Source organism: Bufo bufo, unplaced genomic scaffold (genome assembly GCF_905171765.1).
Source record: "Bufo bufo unplaced genomic scaffold, aBufBuf1.1, whole genome shotgun sequence".
NCBI lineage: Eukaryota > Metazoa > Chordata > Amphibia > Anura > Bufonidae > Bufo > Bufo bufo.
Window position 1 is genome coordinate 4485 of NW_024400522.1, and position 22983 is coordinate 27467.

Consider the following 22983-nt stretch of genomic DNA (forward strand, 5'->3'; position numbering starts at 1 on the left):
CTGATGAGTGAATAAACCGTCCACTTTTTCATCATTATTTGGAGTGCTGCCTTCTTTTGCTCTTTTATCCATACTTGAGATCTTGGTCGCAGGTCTCTCAGGAGGATATTTTTGCACCCGTTTGTTTTTTGTGTGCTGCTTCTTTCCTTTCTGTTTTGTATCTATCTATCTATCTATCTATCTATCCATCCATCTATTTTTCTATCTGTTTGTCTGTCTATCTATCTTTCAATCTATAATATATCATCTCTATTATTGAGATTAACTAAATATTCTGAAGATGGTTAAGTTATCTGTACTATTTGTTCTCTTGACTTTAAAGGAAAGGAGACCAGTATCAGATTTAATTTAATTTTATTCAGTATTGTTGTGTAATATATAAAAAAAAAACATTTCAAAAAAATTTTGAATCTCTAGTCGGTGGCAAACAAAACCTGTTTTTCTTTCAGGTATAAATGGAGGAATTCCAGGTTCAACAGGTAAAGTCGATAAATATGTGTGTAAATGATTGGTGATTTTTACTTGCAGTACCCTGCCTGACCAATAGGGTTGCTATTAACAGGACATATACCAACATAACAATATTAATACTTTAGTAATAGTAATGCAAAGCAAAATTAAAGATTACCCAAAGATAGCGGCTGATGGGACCAGAGAAGAGCATGGAGTCATTGACTGTGATAGATAGGTCTGTTGGGGGGCTGAGGTGGAGGAAGATAAATTCTTGTTTTAAGTTAGCCACAGGAGATGGCCAACTCTGTAATGGCAAAGGTTGAGAGAGTGTGTAAAAGAAGGGAGAGGTCAACTGTGTCAATGACAGAGGACAGATCCTGGAGGAGGAGGACAAAGTTATGTCATTTGTCTTGGTAGTTAGCAGATCGTTGGTGAATTTGGTAGGGTAGTTTCAGTTGAGTGGTAGGGTCAGAAACCAGACGGTAGCCTGTAAAACAAGAAGTGAGATGAGAGGTGGCAAGACAATTCAAAGTTCACTTGTTCAAGTGTACTTTTGGGAAAAACAGGAGTAGTAATATAGTGAGACAGCTGTCTATAACTATCTATCTATCTATCTATCTATCTATCTATCTGTCTGTTTTTCTATCTATCATATATACATTTGGTGCTCATACACATACTACCGGAACATCCTTTTATGGGTATGCAATACGTCAAATATAAGAATGTACGCAGTTGTGCCGAATGACCCTGAATGAGACAGAACATTTGTTCTAGTTCTGGGAGATAATAATTAATGCAACAGCATAAATGCATATTTTAAGACTTAAAGATTGATTAGAAGGGCGTCAGAGTGTTAGATGGGAGGCAACAGAGAAAGTTGCTACAGTAGTCTAGGTAGGAGATGATGAGGGCATGAACAAGCATTTTTGCACACTCTTGCAATTTTTCAGTTAGCGGCTGTAGGCGGTGGAAAAGGCTTAAATGTGTGGTTTGAAGGACAGAGCGGAATCAAAGCTTACCAAAAGACAACTGAGTTATAGGACCTGGAACGGAGCCATTGACTCTGATAGATAGGTCTGTTGGGGGACTGAGTTCGATTAGGGAAAGATAAATTCTGTTTCGTACATAAGACATTCTGTTTTCACTTGGCCCCAGGAGACGGACAAGTCTGTAATGTCAAAGAACGAGAGAGTGTGTAACAGAAGGGAGAGGTCCAGGAGCTGGAGAAGGCCAGAGTAATGTAATTTGTCCTGGCAGTTAGCAGATCGTTGGTGAATTTGGTAAGGTAGATTCAGTTGAGTCGTAGGGTCGGCGGCCAGACTGTAGCCGGTCAAACAAAGAGTGAGATGAGAGGTGGAAAGAGAATTCAAAGTGGGCATGTTGTTCAAGTGCAGTTTTGAGAAAAAAAAGGAGTAGTAATATGAGGTGACAGCTGTTTATATCTATCTATCTATCTATCTATCTATAATAGAGCAAAAGAAGGCAGCACTCCAAATAATGATGAAAAAGTGGACGGTTTATTCACTCATCAGCAACGTTTCAGCTCTCTCTATGGAGCCTTTTTCCAGCTGAGTAACATGTGCAAAATTACCTGCACTATTTATATATGTAATTTTGCACATGTTACTCAGCTGGAAAAAGGCTCCATAGAGAGAGCTGAAACGTTGCTGATGAGTGAATAAACCGTCCACTTTTTCATCATTATTTGGAGTGCTGCCTTCTTTTGCTCTATTATCCATACTTGAGATCTTGGTCGCAGGTCTCTCAGGAGGATATTTTTGCACCCGTTTGTTTTTTGTGTGCTGCTTCTTTCCTTTCTGTTTTGTATCTATCTATCTATCTATCTATCTATCCATCCATCTATTTTTCTATCTGTTTGTCTGTCTATCTATCTTTCAATCTATAATATATCATCTCTATTATTGAGATTAACTAAATATTCTGAAGATGGTTAAGTTATCTGTACTATTTGTTCTCTTGACTTTAAAGGAAAGGAGACCAGTATCAGATTTAATTTAATTTTATTCAGTATTGTTGTGTAATATATAAAAAAAAACATTTCAAAAACAATTTTGAATCTCTAGTCGGTGACAAACAAAACCTGTTTTTCTTTCAGGTATAAATGGAGGAATTCCAGGTTCAACAGGTAAAGTCGATAAATATGTGTGTAAATGATTGGTGATTTTTACTTGCAGTACCCTGCCTGACCAATAGGGTTGCTATTAACAGGACATATACCAACATAACAATATTAATACTTTAGTAATAGTAATGCAAAGCAAAATTAAAGATTACCCAAAGATAGCGGCTGATGGGACCAGAGAAGAGCATGGAGCCATTGACTGTGATAGATAGGTCTGTTGGGGGGCTGAGGTTGAGGAAGATAAATTCTTGTTTTAAGTTAGCCACAGGAGATGGCCAACTCTGTAATGGCAAAGGTTGAGAGAGTGTGTAAAAGAAGGGAGAGGTCAACTGTGTCAATGACAGAGGACAGATCCTGGAGGAGGAGGACAAAGTTATGTCATTTGTCTTGGTAGTTAGCAGATCGTTGGTGAATTTGGTAGGGTAGTTTCAGTTGAGTGGTAGGGTCAGAAACCAGACGGTAGCCTGTAAAACAAGAAGTGAGATGAGAGGTGGCAAGACAATTCAAAGTTCACTTGTTCAAGTGTACTTTTGGGAAAAACAGGAGTAGTAATATAGTGAGACAGCTGTCTATAACTATCTATCTATCTATCTATCTATCTGTCTGTTTTTCTATCTATCATATATACATTTGGTGCTCATACACATACTACCGGAACATCCTTTTATGGGTATGCAATACGTCAAATATAAGAATGTACGCAGTTGTGCCGAATGACCCTGAATGAGACAGAACATTTGTTCTAGTTCTGGGAGATAAGAATTAATGCAACAGCATAAATGCATATTTTAAGACTTAAAGATTGATTAGAAGGGCGTCAGAGTGTTAGATGGGAGGCAACAGAGAAAGTTGCTACAGTAGTCTAGGTAGGAGATGATGAGGGCATGAACAAGCATTTTTGCACACTCTTGCAATTTTTCAGTTAGCGGCTGTAGGCGGTGGAAAAGGCTTAAATGTGTGGTTTGAAGGACAGAGCGGAATCAAAGCTTACCAAAAGACAACTGAGTTATAGGACCTGGAACGGAGCCATTGACTCTGATAGATAGGTCTGTTGGGGGAATGAGTTAGATTAGGGAAAGATAAATTCTGTTTCGTACATAAGACATTCTGTTTTCACTTGGCCCCAGGAGACGGACAAGTCTGTAATGTCAAAGAACGAGAGAGTGTGTAACAGAAGGGAGAGGTCCAGGAGCTTGAGAAGGCCAGAGTAATGTAATTTGTCCTGGCAGTTAGCAGATCGTTGGTGAATTTGGTAAGGTAGATTCAGTTGAGTGGTAGGGTCGGCGGCCAGACTGTAGCAGGTCAAACAAAGAGTGAGATGAGAGGTGGAAAGAGAATTCAAAGTGGGCATGTTGTTCAAGTGCAGTTTTGAGAAAAAAAAGGAGTAGTAATATGAGGTGACAGCTGTCCATATCTATCTATCTATCTATCTATCTATCTATCTATCTATCTATCTATCTATCTATAATAGAGCAAAAGAAGGCAGCACTCCAAATAATGATGAAAAAGTGGACGGTTTATTGACTCATCAGCAACGTTTCAGCTCTCTCTATGGAGCCTTTTTCCAGCTGAGTAACATGTGCAAAATTACCTGCACTATTTATATATGTAATTTTGCACATGTTACTCAGCTGGAAAAAGGCTCCATAGAGAGAGCTGAAACGTTGCTGATCAGTGAATAAACCGTCCACTTTTTCATCATTATTTGGAGTGCTGCCTTCTTTTGCTCTATTATCCATACTTGAGATCTTGGTAGCAGGTCTCTCAGGAGGATATTTTTGCACCCGTTTGTTTTTTGTGTGCTGCTTCTTTCCTTTCTGTTTTGTATCTATCTATCTATCTATCTATTTTTCTATCTGTTTGTCTGTCTATCTATCTTTCAATCTATAATATATCATCTCTATTATTGAGATTAACTAAATATTCTGAAGATGGTTAAGTTATCTGTACTATTTGTTCTCTTGACTTTAAAGGAAAGGAGACCAGTATCAGATTTAATTTAATTTTATTCAGTATTGTTGTGTAATATATAAAAAAAAACATTTCAAAAACAATTTTGAATCTCTAGTCGGTGGCAAACAAAACCTGTTTTTCTTTCAGGTATAAATGGAGGAATTCCAGGTTCAACAGGTAAAGTCTATAAATATGTGTGTAAATGATTGGTGATTTTTACTTGCAGTACCCTGCCTGACCAATAGGGTTGCTATTAACAGGACATATACCAACATAACAATATTAATACTTTAGTAATAGTAATGCAAAGCAAAATTAAAGAGAACCCAAAGATAGCGGCTGATGGGACCAGAGAAGAGCATGGAGCCATTGACTGTGATAGATAGGTCTGTTGGGGGGCTGAGGTGGAGGAAGATAAATTCTTGTTTTAAGTTAGCCACAGGAGATGGCCAACTCTGTAATGGCAAAGGCTGAGAGAGTGTGTAAAAGAAGGGAGAGGTCAACTGTGTCAATGACAGAAAACAGATCCTGGAGGAGGAGGACAAAGTTATGTCATTTGTCTTGGTAGTTAGCAGATCGTTGGTGAATTTGGTAGGGTAGTTTCAGTTGAGTGGTAGGGTCAGAAACCAGACGGTAGCCTGTAAAACAAGAAGTGAGATGAGAGGTGGCAAGACAATTCAAAGTTCACTTGTTCAAGTGTACTTTTGGGAAAAACAGGAGTATTAATATAGTGAGACAGCTGTCTATAACTATCTATCTATCTATCTGTCTGTTTTTCTATCTATCATATATACATTTGGTGCTCATACACATACTACCGGAACATCCTTTTATGGGTATGCAATACGTCAAATATAAGAATGTACGCAGTTGTGCCGAATGACCCTGAATGAGACAAAACATTTGTTCTAGTTCTGGGAGATAAGAATTAATGCAACAGCATAAATGCATATTTTAAGACTTAAAGATTGATTAGAAGGGCGTCAGAGTGTTAGATGGGAGGCAACAGAGAAAGTTGCTACAGTAGTCTAGGTAGGAGATGATGAGGGCATGAACAAGCATTTTTGCACACTCTTGCAATTTTTCAGTTAGCGGCTGTAGGCGGTGGAAAAGGCTTAAATGTGTGGTTTGAAGGACAGAGCGGAATCAAAGCTTACCAAAAGACAACTGAGTTATAGGACCTGGAACGGAGCCATTGACTCTGATAGATAGGTCTGTTGGGGGACTGAGTTAGATTAGGGAAAGATAAATTCTGTTTCGTACATAAGACATTCTGTTTTCACTTGGCCCCAGGAGACGGACAAGTCTGTAATGTCAAAGAACGAGAGAGTGTGTAACAGAAGGGAGAGGTCCAGGAGCTGGAGAAGGCCAGAGTAATGTAATTTGTCCTGGCAGTTAGCAGATCGTTGGTGAATTTGGTAAGGTAGATTCAGTTGAGTGGTAGGGTCGGCGGCCAGACTGTAGCCGGTCAAACAAAGAGTGAGATGAGAGGTGGAAAGAGAATTCAAAGTGGGCATGTTGTTCAAGTGCAGTTTTGAGAAAAAAAAGGAGTAGTAATATGAGGTGACAGCTGTCCATATCTATCTATCTATCTATCTATCTATCTATAATAGAGCAAAAGAAGGCAGCACTCCAAATAATGATGAAAAAGTGGACGGTTTATTCACTCATCAGCAACGTTTCAGCTCTCTCTATGGAGCCTTTTTCCAGCTGAGTAACATGTGCAAAATTACCTGCACTATTTATATATGAAATTTTGCACATGTTACTCAGCTGGAAAAAGGCTCCATAGAGAGAGCTGAAACGTTGCTGATGAGTGAATAAACCGTCCACTTTTTCATCATTATTTGGAGTGCTGCCTTCTTTTGCTCTATTATCCATACTTGAGATCTTGGTCGCAGGTCTCTCAGGAAGATATTTTTGCACCCGTTTGTTTTTTGTGTGCTGCTTCTTTCCTTTCTGTTTTGTATCTATCTATCTATCTATCTATCCATCCATCTATTTTTCTATCTGTTTGTCTGTCTATCTATATTTCAATCTATAATATATCATCTCTATTATTGAGATTAACTAAATATTCTGAAGATGGTTAAGTTATCTGTACTATTTGTTCTCTTGACTTTAAAGGAAAGGAGACCAGTATCAGATTTATATTAATTTTGTTCAGTATTGTTGTATAATATAAAAAAATTAAAAAAAAGTTTCAAAAACTATTTTGAATCTCTAGTCGGTGGGAACCAAAACCTGTTTTTCTTTCAGGTATAAATGGAGGAATTCCAGGTTCAACAGGTAAAGTCTATAAATATGTGTGTAAATGATTGGTGATTTTTACTCGCAGTACCCTGCCTGACCAATAGGGTTGCTATTAACAGGACATATACCCACATAATAATATTGATACTTTAGTAATAGCAATGCAAAGCAGAATTAAAGCTTACCCAAAGATAGCTGCTTATAGGACCAGAGAAGAGCATGGAGCCATTGAATGTGATAGATAGGTCTGTTGGAAGGCTGAGGTGGAGGAAGATAAATTCTTGTTTTAAGTTAGCCACAGGAGATGGCCAACTCTGTAATGGCAAAGGATGATAGAGTGTGTAAAAGAAGGGAGAGGTCAAATGTGCCAATGACAGAGGACAGATCCTGGAGGAGGAGGACAAAGTTATGTCATTTGTCTTGGCAGTTAGCAGATCGTTGGTGAATTTGGTAGGGTAGTTACAGTTGAGTCGTAGGGTCAGAAGCCAGACGGTAGCCTGTAAAACAAGAAGTGAGATGAGAGGTGGCAAGAAAATTCAATGTTGACAGCTGTCTATATCTATCTATCTATCTATCTATCTATCTATCTATCTATCCATCCATCCATCTGTCTGTTTTTCTACCTGTCATATATCATCTCTAGAGATGAGCAAACCCGAACTGTAAAGTTCGGGTTCGTACCAAACTTTCGGTTTTTCGGCACCTGGACCCGAACCCGAAAGTTTACGTTAAAATTTCGGGTTCGGTGTTCGGTGCTTTCTTGGCGCTTTTTGAAAGGCTGCACAGCAGCCAATCAACAAGCGTCATACTACTTGCCCCAAAAGGCCATCACAGCCATGCCTACTATTGGCATGGCTGTGATTGGCCAACTGCAGCATGTGACCCAGCCTCTATTTAAGCAGGATTCACGTAGCGCCGCACGACACTCTGCTCGGATTAGTGTAGGCAGAGGCTGCAGCTACTGTGAGGGAGAAATCTTATCAAGAACAGTTTTTTTTTACTCAGCAATCTACAGCAAATGTGTTGTGTGGGTGCAGTGCACAATTTTTTTAAGCCTGCCCTGAGCCATCTACTGCTAAAAAAGAACTTTTTTTTACTTCAGTTATTCATTATCAATACATAATCGGCAGCCATTTTATGCAACGATAGTGCACCAGAACAGGCTATCTGCAAGTCCAGAAATACAGCTTTTTACTATCTGGGGTTAAAAAAAACCCTTTTTTTCATATAGTGCACATCTAGGTTTACACGTGCATAAGTGATTGTCACATTTAGGCCAGAAATACATCTTTTTGCTTACTGGGGTGAAAAAACCCTCTAATATACTGCACATCTAGGATTAGACATGCATAAGTGATTGTCACATTTAGGCCAGAAATACGGCTTTGTGCTTACTGGGGTGAAAAAAACTCTAATATACTGCACATCTGGGATTAGACGTACATAAGTGACTGTCACATTTAGGCCAGAAATTCGACTTTTTGGTTACTGGGGTGAAAAAACCCTCTAATATACTGCACATCTGGGATTAGACATGCATAAGTGAGTGTCACATTTAGGCCAGAAATACATCTTTTTGCTTACTGGGGTAAAAAAAACCTCTAATATACTGCACATCTGGGATTAGACGTGCATAAGTGACTGTCACATTTAGGCCAGAAATACGGCTTTGTGCTTACTGAGGTGAAAAAACCCTCTTATATACTGCACATCTGGGATTAGACGTACATAAGTGACTGTCACATTTAGGCCAAAAATATGGCTTTTTGGTTACGGAGGTGAAAAAACCCTCTGATATACTTCACATCTGGGATTAGACATGCATAAGTGACTGTCACATTTAGGCCAGAAATCAGCTTTTTGGTTGCAGGGTTGAAAAAACCCTCTGATATACTGCACATCTGGGATTAGACATGCATAAGTGACTGTCACATTTAGGCCAGAAATACGGCTTTTTGGTTACTGGGTTGAAAAAACCCTCTGATATACTGCACATCTGGGATTTGACGTGCATAACTGATTGTCACATTTAGGCCAGAAATACAGCTTTTTGGTTACTGGGGTGAAAAAACCCTCTGATATACTGCACATCTGGGATTAGACGTGCATAAGTTACTGTGAAATTAATGCCACAAATACCGAGTTAAAAAAAAAAAAAATTTAGTGCAATACCCTACATCACGGTTTTTATTGGCGGTTAATTATTTTTAACAGACTTAACCACTTTTTACTTTGCTTTGTGAAAGCTAACTATGAGGCAAACATCTAATAAGGGACGTGGTCGTGGTGGTGGTGTTAAAGGAGCTTCTGGTGCAGGGAGAGGACGTGGCCGTCGTGCCACAGCTACACGTCCTACTGAAACTAGTACCTCAGGTCCCAGAAGCCGCCAGAATCTACAGAAATATTTGGTCGGGACTAATGCATTTCTAAGGATGGTAAAGCCTGAGCAAGTACAGGCGCTAGTCAATTGGGTGGCCGACAGTGGATCCAGCACGTTCACATTATCTCCCACCCAGACTTCTGCAGAAAGCTCACAGGTGGCGCCTGAAACTCATGCCCATCAGTCTGTCACATCACCCCCGTGCATATCGGGGAACCTGTCTGAGCCTCAAGTCATGCAGCAGTCTCTTATGCTGTTTGAAGACTCTGCTGGCAGGGTTTCCCAAGGGCATCCACCTAGCCCTTCCCCAGGGGTGGAAGACATAGAATGCACTGATGCACAACCACTTATGTTTCCTGATGAGGACATGGGAATACCACCTCAGTACGTCTCTGATGATGACAAAACACAGGTGCCAACTGCTGCGTCTTTCTGCAGTGTGCAGACCGAAAAGGAGGTCAGGGAGGAAGACTGGGTGGAAGACGATGCAGGGGACGATGAGGTCCTAGACCCCACATGGAATGAAGGTCGTGCCACTGACTTTCAGAGTTCGGAGGAAGAGGCAGTGGTGAGACTGAGCCAAAAGCGTAGCAAAAGAGGGAGCAGGGTGCAAAAGCAGAGCAGCCGTCGCCAAAACAGTTTGCCTGCTACTGGCCACCGTCACCAGGGACCGAGCACACCAAAGACAGCTTCAAGGAGTTCCCTGGCATGGCACACAATGTGCTGATGACAAGACCCGAGTGGTTTGCACGCTGTGTTATCAGAGCCTGAAGCGAGGCATTAACGTTCTGAACCTTAGCACAACCTGCATGACCAGGCATCAACATGCGAGACACGGGCTGCAGTGGAGTAAGCACCTTCAAAACCAAGAACGGGCTCAGGCCCCTCCTGCTCCCTCTTCTGCCTCGGCTTTTTCCTCCGCCTCTGGAGGAACTTTGGCACCTGCCGCCCAGCAAACAGAGGATGTGCCACCAACAACACCACCTCCGTCACCAAGCATCTCCACCATGTCACACAGAAGTGTTCAGCTCTCCATTTCACAAACCTTTGAGAGAAAGCGTAAATTCCAACCTAGCCACCCTCGATCCCTGGCCCTGAATGCCAACATTTCTAAACTACTGGCCTTTGAAATGCTGTCATTCAGGCTGGTGGAGACGGAAAGGTTCAAACAGCTCATGTCGCTTGCTGTCCCACAGTACGTCGTTCCCAGCCGCCACTACTTCTCCAGGAGAGCCGTGCCCTCTCTGCACAACCAAGTATCGAATAAAATCAAGTGTGCACTGCGCAACGCCACCTGTGGCAAAGTCCACCTAACCACAGATACGTGGACCAGTAAGCACGGCCAGGGACGCTATATCTCCCTAACTGCACACTGGGTAAAGGCAGTGGGGGCTGGGCCCCAGGCGGAGAGCTGTTTGGCGCACGTCCTTCCGCCGCCAAGGATCGCAGGGCATCATTCTTTGCCTCCTGTTGCCTCCTCTTCCTACTCGGCTTCCTCCTCCTCTTCTAACACATCCTCATCCGGTTAGCGACAGACCTTCACCACCAACTTCAGCACAGCTAGCGGTAAACGTCAGCAGACCGTTCTGAAACTGATGTGTTTGGGGGACAGGCCCCACACCGCGCAGGAGTTGTGGCGGGGTATTGAACAACAGACCGACGAGTGGTTGCTGTCAGTGAGCCTCAAGCCCGGCCTGGTGGTGTGCGATAATGGGCGAAATCTCGTTGCAGCTCTGGGACTAGCTGGTTTGACGCACATCCCTTGCCTGGCACATGTGCTGAATTTGGTGGTGCATAAATTCATTCACAACTACCCCGACATGTCAGAGCTGCTGCATAATGTGCGGGCCGTCTGTGTGCGCTTCCGGGCACTATGGCCTGCTGCCGCTCGGCTGTCTGCTCTACAGCGTAACTTCAGCCTTTCGCTCACTGCCTCATATGCGACGTGCCCACCAGGTGGAACTCCACCTTGTGCATGCTGGAGAGACTGTGCGAGCAGCAGCAGGCCATAGTGGAGTTTCACCTGCAGCACGCACGGGTGAGTCGCACTGCGGAACAGCACCACTTCACCACCAATGACTGGGCCTCCATGCGAGACCTGTGTGCCCTGTTGCGCTGTTTCGAGTACTTCACCCACATGGCTAGTGGCGATGACACCGTTATCAGCGTTACAATACCACTTCTATGTCTCCTTGAGAAAACACTTAGGGCGATGATGGAAGAGGATGTGGCCCAAGCCGAGGAGGAGGAAGAGGGGTCATCTCTAACACTTTCAGGCCAGTCTTTTAGAAGTGGCTCAGAAAGAGGATTTTTGCAACAGCAGAGGCCAGGTACAAATTTGGCCAGCCAGGGCCCACTACTGGAGAACGAGGACGAGGAGGATGAGGAGGAGCATGGGGATGAAGCATGTTCACAGCGAGGTGGCATCCAACGCAGCTCGGGCCCATCACTGGTGCGTGGCTGGGGGGATACGGAGGATGCAGACGATATGCCTCCCACAGAGGACAGCTTGTCCTTACTTCTGGGCAGCCTGGCATACATGAGCGACTACATGCTGCAGTGCCTGCGCAACGACAGCAGAGTTGCCCACAATTTAACGTGTGCTGACTACTGGGTGGACACCCTGCTGGATCCCCGTTACAAAGACAATGTGCCGTCCTTAATTCCCTCATTGGAGCGTGATCAGAAGATGAGCGACTATAGGCGCACGCTGGTAGACGCGCTTATGAGAGCATTTCTGACTGATGCCGTGGTCAAGTGGAAGCGCAAGGCGAAGGCAGGGGAGGAGGAAGAGGTCGCCAACGCAGCTGTGTCAGCGCCAGCACCTCAGAAGGCAGGGTTAGCATGGCCGACATGTGGAAAAGCTTTGTCACCTCGGCCCAACAACCGGCCCCTACTGCTGATATGTGTTAGCAGGACGCAGCATTTGAACAACATGGTGGAACAGTACCTGTGCACACGCCTACACGTACTGACTGATGGTTCTGTCCCATTCAAATTCTGGGTCTCCAAATTGTCCACATGGCCGGAGCTTGCCCTGTATGCCTTGGAGGTGCTGGCCTGCCCTGCAGCCAGTGTACTCTCTGAACGTGTATTTAGCACGGCAGGAGGCGGCATTACAGACAGACGCAACCGCCTGTCCACAGCCAACGTGGACAAGCTCACGTTCATTAAAATGAACCAGGCTTGGATCCCTCAGGACTTGTCTGTACCTTGTGCAGAATAGACAGTTCTAACAGCCTCAACCATCCATCCTTGTACTCAAGTGCACTTATCCCTTTTTTTTTAATATGTCCCAATATGTAAAAATGCAAAAAAACACACATCTGTTGGCTACCTCTTCCTCCTTTGCTGCCGCTTCTACATAGACCGCCACGTGAGCCTACACGGCCACATCCACCCATTCACCGCCTCCTCAACCTCTTCCTCCTACATCATTCCAATTTTTTTTTTTTTAAGGTCTTTTATGTTTTTTTTAATTCATTTCCCTATCCACATTTGTTTGCAGAGCATTTGCCATGCTCTTAAGCACATTTTGCTGCCTTTTGCAGCCCTCTAGCTCTTTCCATGACATTTTTACAGCCATTTTAGTGCTCAAAACTTTGGGTCCCCATTGAATTGAATGGGGTTCGGATTCGGGTCAAGTTCAGGTCAAGTACGGGTCCCGAAACCGTTTTTTTTTTTTTCACGTTCGGCCGAACTTGCCGAACCTGAACATCCAGGTGTCCGCTCAACTCTAATCATCTCTATTATTGAGATTAACGGAAGATTCTGGAGAAGATGAAGTTATCTGTACTACGTATTTAATCTCTTGAATTTAAATGAAAAGGAGACCAATATCAGATGGAAATATATCATTCTATTCAGTATTGTTGTGTAAAAAAATGCATGTTTTAAAATCAATTTTGAAGCTTTGTCATTGGCCAACTAAACCTGTTTTTCTTTCAGATACTAAAGGAGGAACTCCAGGGTCAACAGGTAAAGTATATAAATATATAGGTCATGTATGTAAATGATTGATGAGCTTTACTTGCAGTTCTCTGCCTGACTGCATGGAGTTCTGTTAACAGGACATATGTCCACATCATAATAATACCTTTCTTTACTTAATAATAGGTAGCTGGTCTTATCAATTTGGGGGAAATCAGCCGGCGAATGGACTTGGTAAGTTTTTAAAAAAGACAATGCTATGAATATGAATTAATGCAACACCAAAAATACATATTTTAAGACTTAAAGATTGATTAGAAGGGCGCCGGATTGTTAGATGGGAGGCAACAGAGAAAGTTTCTACAGTAGTCTTTTTTCAGACTCTTGGTTGAGGAATGTGTGGATCTGAGAGCAATTTTTCAGTTAGCGGCTGTAGGCGGTGGAAAAGGCTTATATGTGTGGTTTAAAAGGACAGAGCGGAATCAAATCTTACAAAAAGACAACTAACTTATAGGACCTGGAACAACATGGAGCCATTGACTCTGCTAGATAGGTCTGTTGGGGAACTGAGTTAGATGGGGGAAAGATAAATTCTGTTTTCTCCATAATACATTCAGTTTTCACTTGGCCCCAGGAGACGGACAAGTCTGTAATGCCAAAAACCGAGAGAGTGTGTAACAGAAGGGAGAAGTCCAGGAGTTGGAGAAGGCCAGAGTAATGTAATTTGTCTTGGCAGTTAGCAGATCGTTGGTGAATTTGGTAGGGTAGAATCAGTTGAGTGGTAGGGTCAGCAGCCAGCTTGTAGCCGGTCAAACAAAGAGTGAGATAAGAGGTGGAAAGAGAATTCAAAGTGGACATGTTGTTCAAGTGCAGTTTTGAGAAAAAAAGGAGTAGTAATATGTGGTGACAGCTGTCCATATCTATCTGTCTATCTATCTATCCATCCATCTATCTGTTTGTCTGTCTATCTTTCAATCTATGATATATTATCTCTATTATTGAGATTAACTAAAGATTCTGAAGATGGTGAAGTTATCTGTACTATTTGTTCTTTTGACTTTAAAGGAAAGGAGACCAGTATCAGATTTAATTTAATTTTATTCAGTATTGTTGTGTAATATATATAAAAAAAAAACATTTCCAAAACAATTTTGATTCTCTAGTCGGTGGCAAACAAAACTTGTTTTTCTTTCAGGTATAAATGGAGGAATTCCGGGTTCAACAGGTAAAGTCTATAAATATGTGTGTAAATGATTGGTGATTTTTACTTACAGTACCCTGCCTGACCAATAGGGTTGCTATTAACAGGACATATACCAACATAATAATATTAATACTTTAGTAATAGTAATGCAAAGCAAAATTAAAGATTACCCAAAGATAGCGGCTGATGGGACCAGAGAAGAGCATGGAGCCATTGACTGTGATAGATAGGTCTGTTGGGGGGCTGAGGTGGAGGAAGATAAATTCTTGTTTTAAGTTAGCCACAGGAGATGCCCAACTCTGTAATGGCAAAGGTTGAGAGAGTGTGTAAAAGAAGGGAGAGGTCAACTGTGTCAATGACAGAGGACAGATCATGGAGGAGGAGGACAAAGTTATGTCATTTGTCTTGGTAGTTAGCAGATCGTTGGTGAATTTGGTAGGGTAGTTTCAGTTGAGTGGTAGGGTCAGAAACCAGACGGTGGCCTGTAAAACAAGAAGTGAGATGAGAGGTGGCAAGACAATTCAAAGTTCACTTGTTCAAGTGAACTTTTGGGAAAAACAGGAGTAGTAATATAGTGAGACAGCTGTCTATATCTATCTATCTATCTATCTATCTGTCTGTTTTTCTATCTATCATATATACATTTGGTGCTCATGCACATACTACCGGAACATCCTTTTATGGGTATGCAATACGTCAAATATAAGAATGTACGCAGTTGTGCCGAATGACCCTGAATGAGATAGAACATTTGTTCTAGTTCTGGGAGATAAGAATTAATGCAACAGCATAAATACATATTTTAAGACTTAAAGATTGATTAGAAGGGCGCCAGAGTGTTAGATGGGAGGCAACAGAGAAAGTTGCTACAGTAGTCTAGGTAGAAGATGATGAGGGCATGTACAAACATTTTTGTACACTCTTGCAATTTTTCAGTTAGAGGCTACAGGCGGTGGAAAAGGCTTAAATGTGTGGTTTGAAGGACAGAGCGGAATCAAAGCTTACCAAAAGACAACTGACTTATAGGACCTGGAACAGAGCCATTTACTCTGATAGATAGGTCTGTTGGGGGACTGAGTTAAATTAGGGAAAAATAAATTCTGTTTTGTACATAATATATTCTGTTTTCACTTGGCCTCAGGAGACGGACAAGTCTGTAATGTCAAAGAACGAGAGAGTGTGTAACAGAAGGGAGAGGTCCAGGAGTTGGAAAAGGCCAGAGTAATGTAATTTGTCCTGGCAGTTAGCAGATCGTTGGTGAATTTGGTAGGGTAGATTCAGTTGAGTGGTAGGGTCGGCGGCCAGACTGTAGCCGGTAAAACAAAGAGTGAGATGAGAGGTGGAAAGAGAATTCAAAGTGGACAATTTTTTCCCACAAAAAGGCGTATGATAGAATGCTGTTCCTCTTTGGTGTAATTTATAAGTTTCGCAGCCATCTTCACGACAGTGTGACGACTGTAATACTAAACTGCAAGATCAGCCGGTTTGCCAGACTGACTAGTCACATGAAAATCTCAGATATGACCAATTACTACTCCTCCAGCCTTTACTGTTTCAAAAGGAAATTTAAAAGTGCTGAAACTTTTTGAAGACCTCCTATATAAGCATGATATACTTCTAAAATACTTCTCCATCTTAATTGTCCAACATATGCCTTTAGGAGCAAAAATGTGCACTAGCACTATCATTTTTTTAAATAAAATGTATTTATAAATATAAAAAGATATCATTTAAATCCTAAAATATAAAATCAGTAAACTTTAAAATAAATTCGAATGACTAAAATCGATTGACTAAAATGTTGCTTAAATTCTATCCAATTGAGTGCCTGATGTAAAACCCAAAAATATAAGAAAAAAATAAATGTTTTCTTTGAAAAAATGTTTTTTTATTGTAATCACTTATCGTAATTATAGTAGTTTAGCATTAAAATTATTTTGAGTAATTAATTGTTGAAAAATTTTGTTTTTCAGATGCCGGTGGAAATATAATATCAAATACAGGTGGAGTTATAATAATTAAATATTGTTCCTTTTAGATTTTTTTTTTTCTAAGACTTTAATTGGTTTAGGGCCATCATGACTCACAGCTGTATTATCATAGACAAATTCAATGAAAAAGGCTTAAGGTATAAACAGGACCAAAATTAGGTTAGATGGCACCTAGAATTTTTTATGGTGCCACTCCTTTCCTCCTAGATATAAAGAAAAAGGTTTTGGAAGATTTTTTTTTACAGCTGTCTTACCATAAATACTAGGATTAGGATATACTATGTAGCTGAGAGAGTTTTTCTCCATCATATAAAATTAGTGTAAAAGTTAAACATACGGATGTAGCAGGGTTAACACACATGCTTTATGAGACATGTTATCTAAACTAAATGCAGCTAAATGTGTTAAGCAATTGCTTTTCAATGGCTTTTGTTTCAAGATAACGCGATGAGTTAAGAAATTTGAGTTAAGAGTGTGTGTGTTACCCCTGCTACATCTGAAATAGACAATCTTCACAGAGACTTGCCCTATAGAAACCTATGTTTAAGCTATAGCAGATAATCCTCTATATTGTCTGAATTTGTGAATATAAACTCCTCATCACAGTACCAGCGAAGTGCATGCGATTTTAACAAATTTTATAAACGCGCTGTGGGTGAAAAATTATTTGCTGGTCTATCAGGCTCTGTGCTAGCTGTGAAGCACAGAAACCAGTGTGAACGAAGCCACTGATGTGATAGGAGGCATCAGTCCTATCTACAATAGACACACATCCTTTTTATGGTCTTGCAGGGACAGTGTAGGGTTTGTGAAGAAGAGATATTTAGTTAGGTTGATTGAATTCCAACATAGAAAGTCAGGTTTTATCATTAGGGACACCATAGGGTGAGTTAGTTGTATGTCTTACAGCCAGGGCTCCTGCAGCTGTTCACAAGTGCTGTGTATACAGGGTGCTGCACTGCTGTACAGAGATCCCTAAAGAAACAGTACATTAGTTGTTTTTATGTGCTGGATCCATTTTTTTGTTAGAAAATCTGTTACAAAGCTCCTGCAGTTCATAAGTTTATAAGTGTAAAATTAAACTCATTTTAGTATGTGAATTTCAGTTTCTAGTAAGGGTGAAGCCAGGGGACGTTTGTTTTATCAAAAAACCTGTTACAATTTGTGCATTATAGTGATTCAGTTGCAGCATATAGCGTGGTTGAAATTGGGCCTGTATATTTTTGTTGCAATTTATATTTTTTGTTGCAATTTTTTTACTTTTTATGATTGCGATAATCATATTTTAGATCACAGTTTCTTCCAATGCTAGTGCGTGTGTGTGTATAAACATGGACAGGTATTCTCTGCCCTCCTTCCCTCGTAAGGCATACTTTTTGGATCGCTTGTCCAGAACATACCACTGTTTTTATCAATAATACTATGTGTTTATAAACCGGCTGACCCCAATAACAATTTGTGGAACATTTTTACATTTAAAAAAGCATAACAAATCCCACAGTGCAATGTGTCTTTGAACACGCTGTTAGCAACATCAACCATTCATTTACCCATAGCTTTATATGTCAGTGTCACTATGACATTATTTACTACTGTTGAATTTGCATTAAAGGGTTTGGGGGAAGGTGGAGAGAGAAAATGTAAAAAATTGAGAAAGACAACAGAGTAAAAATGGGTCCTGAAAGATCTTAGAGTCAATTGCATTAGTTTTGGTTTGAGTTGAATCGATTTGGTCCCAAATCTAATTTTTTTTTTGCTGATTCGTTAGAATTGGACCTAAAACAAATTTTAAGACATGTACTCATCTCTGATTCAGCCTGATTCTGGTGCACAGCTAGACAGCCTAAGTTTACACCATCTACAGTTAGTCAGAACCTTTGTCTGCTTTATGGTATACAGACCTTTGTTTGTTTTTTGCTATATAATGTCACATGGAGTCACTTCTCAGGAATTTTTACATAGAAAACAAGTGAAATGGGTCAGCCATACAATAAACATTTTAAAGGCCAGAGTTTAAAGGGGGTGGGGGCTCATTTTTGACCAATTACATATACTGTCATATACTGTTTCTCTACAGTATATATGAGTTCACACAATAAAACAGTTAGCTGAAGGGTGTAGAGATAGCTCCTAGGTTACATATTTTAAGCAGGATAGAAACATAAAATGCATTTGAACAGTAAAAATATTTTTACTTGTACAACATTCAACATTTTTGTCTTTCTTTTGTGTATATATGACTAGAAAGCATCTCGCTCCATGACTTCAGCAAATTTTATGGAGTTTTTGTCATATTTCTAAGCAAATTTTCAAAAAACCAAGTTAAACAAAGCAAAATATAATTTAAATAAAGTAACTTTTTGTAAGCCATAAAACCACATGTTTTAGCTTCATGTAGGTAGAAAATAAATCACATAGACTTTAACATATTAAAGTACTGTACGTGTTTGTTTGTTTCTCTCTTTTTGAAGGTGATTTAGTCAAAGGAGTTGCTGAAACAGCTGGAGATCTGACAAATTCATTAGGTAAGTAATTACAGAAGTTTATTTTTGAAGTAGTGTAAGTTGCAGTATCGCTAACAATGAAGTTGTCAATGACTTAATAGTAGCAACAATAGCGTTAACAGTACACTAAAGCTACTTTCACACTTGCATTGTCTTCCAGTATTAAGATTCGGCAGGAAAAAAAAGTTTCCGCTTAGTCCTCATGCATTCTGAATGAAAAAAGATCCATTCAGGAGGCATCAGGATGTCTTATGTTCAGTCAGCAAACTGCATTTTTTTTGTCCAGTCATAAACAAGGTAAAAAATGGATCCGGCTCTGAAAACAATGTAAGTCAATGGTAACGGATCTTCTTATTATGGAGACTAAAAAACTGGATCCGTCACCAATTGACTTTCAATGTATTTAGTGACGGATCCGTTTATTTCCATTTTGATGGAACAGATGCATGCTGACATGTAAAATCAAAACAAATCAGTTTAGTTCCAGCATTTAGGTCCTATGCCGGATCTCAATACCGGAAAAAACAACGCAAGTGTGAAAGTAGCTAGTTGTGACAGTTTAATTTGACATAAAGAGTGGCATGACATTATCAAACGTATAGTGGTAAAAGTAGTAATGGAGACATAGATAAACAGCAGTGACATTAAAGGGGTTGTCCGGGTTTAGAGCTAAACCCAAACATATCCCCATTTTCACCCAGGCAGCCCCCCTCCTTTGCCCTGTGCTCCGATGCTCTCCTTTGCCCTGTGCTAAATCGTGCAGGGCAAAGGCATTTTCTGGAGTCCGGTGAGGAACAGGGCTCTCCATAGGGCTGCCAGGCGGAGGCTTCTGCCTGTCACGGTGGGGACTGAGGGAAACCCCCCACCGTCCAGATGTAACTGTTACTAGGCCAGACAACAATGAGGGGAGCAGGCCACAACCTACAGCCGACCTAATCCTGACCCTGACCGCATGAGCAAACCCTGAAGGTGGGAGGGCTCATGCACTGGAACCTGGATCCTGCTGACCCTGATGGTCCCTGGCATATGGGTCAGTAATAGGAGACAACCGGTTCCTCAGGGACACAGACAAACCGGAGTCTCCAGCTGCCTAGTAACAGGTGGAAAGAAAAATTACCATATGCAGCATCTCGATCGGCAGATATGAACACCGGAAAACTCACTTACCTGCCGCTGCCACTACGACTGGAACCCGAGTACAGGTTCCCACACACCAAACAGGACACCGTACAGACAACACACAAACACAGGTATCCAGCACTCCTGATACTGCCAGGACCCCATGCCACAATGAGCACGGCAGCCCCAGGCAGCACAGCACACAGACTAATGATTAACCCCTCCGGGAAACCAGCCCCTTTATGGAGGTATCAACATACCAGGTGACAAATAGCATACATGCAGGGACCAACACCAACAAAAGCCCAGACATGTAACAACCAACAAAACGCTTAACACACCCAGAACATAAACATACACCACAAATAAAACAAGTGAGGGTAAAGGTACATGGAGGGTACATAAGGGAGGACAATTTATGTTCCATAAGGTGGCCCTCAAAGACTGGTCTGGAACACCAAGGAAAGGAGCAAAGCTCCAACACCAAGCAAAGCTGTAGTACTACTGCACCCAGCCAGCAAGACACAGGTTTATATCAAGCTTGCGGCCACACCCAGGAAACACCTTAATCCCTAATAGCCAGAAGATTAACCCCTTGCACACCAAACAGCAGGGAGGCACACCTTAAAGGGGAAGTGCATGTGCAAACCACAAACTACACGTCGCCCCTAGCAACCAGTCTGCACGGCAACCGCGTCACGGTCAAAAAACAATATGACCATGATACTCCCACCCCTTAAAGCCCCCCAACAGAAAAGGGGAAGCTAGTGAGGAACCCACAAGCAAGGATGGGGGAAGGGGAAAAAAAAAATAAAAAAGTAGCAGAATCAGTGTCAGCGCAAGCGAGTCTACCCAGAACTGCTGCCAACCCCAGGAACAACAAACAGGAACCAGGGCGCCAGCCACCAGCCAGCCAGGAGAGACTGCACTGATCACTGCGTCCACACTCAGACACGGTTCACACCAAGTCGCTGCCAGCATGCATACCACACCAGCATACACCAAAGCCAGTTCAACAAGGAATGCAACCAGCCACCACAAGACAAGCGACAGAACCACTGAGACATGGACAAGGGGAGACATAAACACAAGTGCCGTTTCACACCAACTGCAACACCTGCCACAGAGAACCACACTGTTAACTGTATCTCACACCATATACCCTCCCTCCGGAGGATAAGCATGCGTGCCAGAAAATGGCAGGCGACACATGCTGGGCCCTCTTCCGAAAGCAAAACAGAGATGTCTTTATGGAAAATACTGTCACGGTGGCGAGTGGAGAAAACACCCCACCGTACAGTAGGAACTGTTACTAGGCCAGACAACAATGAAGGGAGCAGGCCACAACCTACAGCCGCCCTAATTCTGACCCTGATCTCCTGAACGCATAAGCAAACCCTGAAGGTGGGAGGGCTCATGTCTATGAGAATCATAACGGATCCATCTGGTTCTCGTTATGCAAGACGGAAAACAAAGTCCTGTCGACAGGACTTTTTTGTCCGTTCTGCATAACGGGAACCAGACGGATCCGTTATGATTCCCATAGACTTCTATTATGACAGATCAAAACGGAATGCCTCTTAAAGGCTTCCGTTTTGACTTCCATCATAATACAAATCTATGGGCAGCATTACGGATCCATCCTGGTTTCCATTATGCAGGACTGGACTCCTGCATAATGGATCCGTTATGCTGCCCATAGACTTGTATTATGAAGGATCAAAACGGAATGCCTCTTAAAGGCTTCCGTTTTGACTTCCGTCTTATAGATTTTGTTATTTTCCGCTATAACAATGTTATAAAGGAAAGCCATAACAGATTACATAACGCTGATGTGAACCCACCCTTTCCATGTTTATTTTGCAAATTTTTTAGAAGTCAAAATATATTTGAAATATAAAATGCTATTACTAGTAATTGAATGTATTTAAGAAAAAAATAATAACAATTAAAATATATAAATATATATAAATTAAATTATATTTCTTTAATATGCTAAATGATATTATATATTTTTTTTGCTATCTGGCCATTAGTTGGTGGAGAAAAACCAGGATTAATACCAAGTATATTAGGTGGGTAGAGATTGGATACAATTTTTAATTTAAATATTAAAATTTTTAATTTATCTTTGTTCTTTGATTGTAACTTAATTGTTTTAAACACTTTATAAAGCTTTTTTTAGGCTACTTTCACACTTGCGTTAGGAGCGGATCCGTCTGGTGTCTGCACAGACGGATCCGCTCCTATAATGCAAACGCTTGCATCCGTTCAGAACGGATCCGTTTGCATAACTGTTTATTTCAGATCTGATTTTCACTTTGGAAAACTCAGATCCGACAGTATATTCTAAACACAGAAGCGTTCCCATGGTGATGGGGACGCTTCAAGTTAGAATATACTGAGAACTGTGTAGATGCTGCCAGGCAGCAGGGGGCAGACCCCCCCTCCTGTATTTAACTTATTGGTGGCCAGTGCGGCCCCCCCTCCCTCCCCAGTATTAATTGTAACCAGTGCGGCCCCACTCCCTCTATATTCATCGGTGGCTAGTGCGGATTCCGAGTATTAAATATGACCAGTGCGGCCTCCCCCTCCCTAGTATTAAATATGACCAGTGCGGCCTCCCCCTCCCTAGTATTAAATATGACCAGTGCGGCCTCCCCCTCCCTCCCTCCCCAGTATTAAATATGACCAGTGCGGCCTCCCCCACCCTCCCTCCCCAGTATTAAATATGACCAGTGCGGCCTCCCCCTCCCTCTATATTCATTGGTGGCCCGGCCAGTGCGGATTCCAAGTATTGTGACCAGTGCGCCCTCCCCTCCCCCCCCCCCTAATTAAAATCCCCCCCCCCCCCCCACATCATTGGTGGCAGCGGAGAGTACCGATCGGAGTCCCAGTTTAAATCGCTGGGGCTCCGATCGGTTACCATGGCAGCCAAGACGCTATTGCAGTCTTGGCTGCCATGGTTACTTAGCAACAAATAGCAGCATTATGCTTACCTGAAGAGCTGCGATGTATGTGTCCGGCCGGGAGCTCCTCCTACTGGTAAG

General features: G+C 41.7%; 2 long non-coding RNA genes across 2 annotated transcripts; both read left to right on the forward strand.

Moving 5' to 3' along the window:
- The first annotated feature begins 4662 nt into the window (after window positions 1-4662).
- On the forward strand, window positions 4663-14343 carry LOC120984342. Its single transcript, XR_005775246.1, has 5 exons — window positions 4663-4729; window positions 6812-6841; window positions 13134-13163; window positions 13302-13349; window positions 14311-14343. It is a non-coding gene; the product is annotated as an uncharacterized LOC120984342 (long non-coding RNA).
- A 1947-nt stretch (window positions 14344-16290) lies between these two features.
- On the forward strand, window positions 16291-22011 carry LOC120984341. The gene is made up of 3 exons (XR_005775245.1): window positions 16291-16322; window positions 18782-18835; window positions 21970-22011. It is a non-coding gene; the product is annotated as an uncharacterized LOC120984341 (long non-coding RNA).
- The last annotated feature ends 972 nt before the right edge of the window (window positions 22012-22983 follow it).